Source organism: Martes martes (assembly GCF_963455335.1).
Source record: "Martes martes genome assembly, chromosome: 3".
Classification (NCBI taxonomy): Eukaryota; Metazoa; Chordata; class Mammalia; order Carnivora; family Mustelidae; genus Martes; species Martes martes.
In genome coordinates, this window is record NC_137890.1 from 56,926,973 (window position 1) to 56,933,206 (window position 6,234).

Genomic DNA, 6,234 nt, shown 5'->3' on the forward strand with positions numbered 1-6,234 from the left:
AAGGTCTTTGGAAAAGGAGATGATTTTTGGAGAGCCTGGGAAAGGCAACTATACAGGAAGAATGGTGTAACCTATAGGGCATCAGCACTGTCCTACTTGAAAAGTGTTCTTATGACTTTTCCACAGACTTGATTAGCGTTTCTCAACCTTGACACAATTGACATTTAGGGCCAGATAGTTCTTTGCTGTGGAGAGCTACCCTGTGCATTGTAGGATACTTAACAGCATCCCTGCCCTCTGCCCACTAAATGGCAACAGGACTTCCCTTACCCCCAAGCTGTGATGCCCACAATGTCTCTAGATACTGCCAAACAATTTGCTCCTATTTGAGAAAAGCTGGCCTAGGTAAACGTTTTTCAAAACTCCTTTTATTCTGATTCTGTTCTCATTTAGTGACATTTTAGAGAAGAAGAACCTTCATTATTATTTAATAAATCAGAATTTGTGTTAATAATGCATTAGTCTCTGGAGAATCTAACTGGGGTGATTCATTCTCTAAGAGACTGGTCACCTCTGAATGTGATACGCACTTGCAAAATTGAGTTTCTAAATGTGTATCACTGAGGACCAGATTTTGAACCCAGTATTGCAAATGTATAGCCCTATGCCAGAATCACATCTCAACTTTGTTATCTTAATTCTAACTACACAGTACAATAAAATGAGTAAAAATGAACCTCAGTGAGGATTATCTAACTCATGCTCATATTGACAAATGTCTAAATCTCACAGACCGTTTTCCTCTTATTTCTCAATGTCGTTTTTTAACTTGTTTACATCCTAAAACCTGTATTTTTTTTTCCGCCACACATTCATAGTACCTGTTACTCCTTATTTGTCTCGGAAAGATCAAGAGTGACATACAGATGGCCAACAGGTACATGAAAAGGTGCTCAATGTCATTAATTATCAGAGAAATGCAAATCAAAACCATGAGATACCACCTCACAGGGCTTGAACGGCTAGAATAAAAAAGACAAGCAGTAACAAGTGTTAGTGAGGAGGCAGAGAAAGAGGCACACTTGAGCGCTGTTGGTGGGAGTTTAAATTGGTGCAGCTGCTGTGGAATACAGTATGGAGGTTCCTTAGAATGTTAAAAATAGAACTACCCTATGATCCAGCAATTCCGCTTCTGGGTATTTATTCAAAGGAAACACACTAACTTGAAAACATATCTGCACTGTGCAACACCGCAGCACCTGCCGCCCCCTCCCCGTCGTGTTCATTACAGTATTGTAACAGCTAAGACCCGAAAACAACACAAGTGTCCCGATGCGTGAATAGATAAAGAAATGTGGTGCATATATATACACACAATGGAATATTAATCAGCCACGAAAAGAAGGAAATCTTGCCATTTGTGACAAAATGGATGGGCCTTGAGGGCATCATCCTAAGTGAAATAAGTCAGAGAAAGGCCAAAACTGTCTCACATGCATATGATCACTCTTATATGTAGAATCTTAAAAATATATATAAAAAAAAAATAACCCCAAGCTCATAGATAGATGTACTGAGCAGACTGGTAGTTGCCAGAGTTGTGCCGTTGGGCGCTGGCAAATGGGCAAAAGGTGAAGTGGATCAAAAGATACAAGCTTCCAGTCCTAGAGACAGTCCTGGGAAGCGGTTCAAGATGGCGACCTAGTTACGATCCCGAGCTCCTTTCCTGCCCACGAACACGGGAATCTGCAGTTACATACGAAGCAATTTCCTCTGAAAAAGACCTGAAAACAAGCTGAGCAACTCCTTCACTTGGCCAAAAGAAGACATAGAAACAGGTAGGAGAGGCTGAGACACAATCTCACCCTTAACCTCCCTCCCACAGCGCTTCCCGATCAGAAGGAATCCCACAACCCGGAAGTTTCTCCCTGAGTGTAGAGTTTGTACCCCACATCAGGCACCCCCAACTTTTAAGACCTGCACCTGAGAAAGGAACCCGCAAAACATCTGGATTGGCAAAGGAATGGGCTCAGGTCTATGAGGCCAGAAGGGAGCTGAGGAACAGGCTTTATTTAATTAATTAATTTATTTATTTATTTGACAGAGAGAGATCACAGTAGACAGAGAGGCAGGCAGAGAGAGAGAGAGGGAAGCAGGCTCCCTGCTGAGCAGAGAGCCCGATGCTGGACTCAATTCCAGGACCCTGAGATCAGGACCTGAGCTGAAGGCAGCGGCTTAACCCACTGAGCCACCCAGGCACCCTCGTCCAAATTTTTAATACATTTTTGTTGTATTATATATAATACTAATTATATTAGTAATAGAAAAAATACATTTGAAAAGTAGAACACTTAGAAAATAGAGAATAGTGGAAAAAGAAAATTAAATCACCAGTAATCCTATTGGCTAAGAGAGAATTTAATTTAATTTCTCTGATAGGGCTTTTGTTCATTTAAGATTTGAACACACTTGCATGCAAAACTTTTTGTGCCTGACAATTTTTTGGAAGCAGCAGTGAAATCTTTTTCACCTTCTAACATGATTATTTAGATTTTTAAATTCCTTTTAAAAATTTTTGATAATTTATGTTTTCAAAAAGGGCAATCTATTTTATCCAGGTTTTATACTTTTTGTAGCATTAAGGAAATTTAAATATTCACTCTTGTGGTTATCATACTTTCCCCCTTTTTTAGTGTTGAATGTTTGTATTCTTTCTCTTTTTGCTCTAGTCTTTCATTCAAAGGGGATTTTTTTTTAGTTGACCTTTTAAAAGAACCATTCTTAGATTTATATATGTAGTTTTAAAATACAAAATATATATTCCTACAAAAAGTATTATTGGGCCCACTGTTTGGGATTCTTACTGCTCTTGAAATATATATATTGTTAAATTGGTTTCTAGAAAGTTCATAAGACTCATATGCAATGTTTGTTTATCTTTATTTCTCTCACATGAACTGGATCATGATTGTCAATTATACCTCAGTAAGATTGAAACTAAATTTAAAAAATACAAAACGAAGTAGGGTTTTATATGTATTATTTCAAAAACGATACCATCTTTTACTTTTTGAACAGCTGTATGGAGTTTCATTCAATGGATGTAGGATATTTTACTTAACCAATGCCTTACCATTCTGGTTAGCAAAGCTGCATAATAAACTACTCTAAAAGTTAATCATGTGAAATAGCATTTTGTTGTGCTTCACTGGTTTAGGAATTCACTCTGAATTAGTACAGTGTAGATGACTTACTCTGATACATGTGTTTGGGGCCTCAGCTGGGGACACTCAACAGCCAGAGGAACTTAACAACTGGGGAACAGAATCACTGTGGTAGGCATTTTCCCTCACATGCCTGGTGGTTGTTGCTGGCTCTTGTTGAGACCACTTACCTCTGTATTTGGTCTGAGCTTCCTCACAGTTTGGGGGCTTGAGTGTCCTTAGACTTTTCTTCCCGGTAGCTATGAGTCCTAGAAGTGAATGACCTCAGAGAATCAGGCAGAAGCTGCATAGCCTTTTTGACTTAGTGTCACCCCTGTTGCACTCTTTCAGTCATAGTAGTCACACGCCTACCTAGATTTCAGGAGAGCAGACATAGATCCCCATCTCTTGATGGGGGAAGGGTCAGAGACTTTGGATAAAACCACCACACCTATTAAGAACATTTAGGCCATTTGGGTGCCTGGGTGGCTCAGTCGTAAAGCATCTGCCTTTGGCTCAGTTCATGATCCCAGAGTCCTGGGATCCAGCCCCATAGCCCATCAGGCTCCCTGCTCCATGGGAAGCCTGTTCTCCCTCTCCCACTCCCCCTGCTTGTGTTCCCTTTCTTGCTGTGTCTCTCTCTGTCAAAAATATAAGTAAAATCTTAAAAAAATTAAAAAAGAACATTTAGGCCATTTATGACTTTGCTCATTACAACTATATATTTATATATTTTTTTATTGATTTGAGAGAGAAAGAGAGTGGGCATGAGAGGGGGGAGGGTCTGAGAGGGCAAAGGAGAAGCAGACTCCCCTCTGAGCAAGGAGCCCAACGCCAGGCTTGATCCCAGGACCCTGAGATCACGACCCAAGCTGAAGGCAGACGCCTGATTAAGCCACCCAGGTGCCCCAATATAAGATATTCTTACATTGTTGTGATATAAGAATATCTTATATTTTCTTTGCATACATTTTTGTAATATTTGCAATTTTTATAACATTTGCAAATATTGCAAAAAATATTGCAATTTTTGCAATATTTGCATTTTTGCAGTATTTTTCTGTGCATAAAGTAAAGATTTCTTCAGGGCATATTTCCCATAAATGGAAGTGCTGTTCCATTGGGATGCACATTTAGAATTTTGGTAAATCTATGTAATATCTCTCCCAAAGACTTTGTCAGGTCTATGCACCCTCCATCATAGGAAAGAAACTACTTCCTTCCCATTTTCCTAACACTAACCTGTATTTGAACATTTTTTCCAGGATAAAATTTTTTCTGCCAAAGAGTTTTTAATGGATAAATAGTTTTCCATATATTTCCATGTATTTTAATGGATAAATAGTTTTCCATATATTTCCATGTATTTTACCACTCTTGTATTGTTTGGGTGTTTAGTAAGGAAACCTTTGCCCGCTTTCTTAATTATGTCCTAAGGACACAGTCCTAGAAGTAGAATTGCTGAGTCAGAATTTACCCCCTGTTTTAGGCTGCCTGATACATATTAGCAAAATAACAGAACATTTATGTCACTTTACATCCCTTCAACACATCCTCTCATTAGGCACTGTTCTTCAGCGGGACATTTTGCATTTTGTGATGTATAACCTGAAGCACATATACTACAGATTCTCAGTGTGAACTCAGAAGTCACATAGAATAGGTCTCCAGTTATAATTCTCTAGGAGTGGGACGTTTTGATGAATGTAGTTTCTTTTTCAAGTGCACCATGTGTTAAAGAAAATAGAAAGTTCAATACCTGCCTTGCACCATCTGTCCACATTTCCCTGCCTCCTTGGTGGCTGCATTGATGGAACCCTGCTTCAGTGTTATTTTCTTATATAGATGGCGGAAATGAAAACAAGTAACATTTGAAGGAGCTCCATATAATACTTATAAAGCAGTTCAGTGCCCTCTTACAAAATCTACAGTTTTCTCTTGGCACTAAGGATCTGGATAAAAGTGTGTTTTATCGGGGCGCCTGGGTGGCTCAGTGGGTTAAAGCCTCTGCCTTCAGCTCAGGTCATGTTCCCAGGATTCTGGGATCTAGCCCCACATCAGCCTCTCTGCTCAGCAGGGAGCCTGCTTCCTCCTCTCTCTCTTTGCCTGCCTCTCCATCTACTTGTGATCTCTATCTGTCAAATAAATAAAAATAAAATTTAAAAAAAAAAAGTGTATTTTATCAAAAAAACCCCCACAAAAGTGTGTTTTTCCCAATAAACTAATATACTTCTGTCTGTTGGTGGAGCTACGTACTGTACTTCCTTCTTCATCCTGGTTTTTAGGATGATCAGTATAAAGAGCTAAGTTCTGTACAATTACTATAGCATTGTTCACTTTAAGCAAGATTTTTTAAAATACAAATTCTCTTTTCTTCTCTTTTGTTTCTTATTTCTCTCTCTTTTTTGGGAACAACAATTGTTGTAAAACAATTGTTTTTACTACAATTAATCTACCTTTGATCATTCTTAGAAGGTGGAGAGGAAAGTTCAAATTATAAGTCAGTTGATAAAAATCGTATCTTTAATTAATAATATAGATGATTTGAGGGTTGGGCTAAATTTGTGTTAGTTTTCGTGTATGACCTAGATGCAGTTTAAAAAATTAGAGTGAGTTATTTTGCTATTTACCTTTCTGTGCCTGGCAAAAGAAACTAGGAATTTGGGAGTAGTCGAAGGCTTTATTTTAAGCTTAATCTGATTTTGTTTTTATAAACTATTTTTAATAAAACTTCTAATGGATTCTTTTATAACACAGGACTAGCTATAGAAGAGAGTTTTGCACATTTTAACATTTTTACATTTATACAGATTATAGATCTAACAACCCTAAGTTGACATCTGAAATAATATATGTCTCTGATTCTATATTTTTTAAACATTATTGTGTTTGGTATCTTAGCTTTCTATTATTATACGTAAGCCTGCAAATATTGTATGAGAGAATGGTCAAGTTTCCAAATGTCATGGGAAAATATTATTTATATCTCATAGTTACATATGTATTTATTTTGCTACTGAGTTAATTTTCTTCTGTGTTAATTCATAAAATGTTTTATGAACTATGTAAAATCAATTCCAATTTTAGTTAA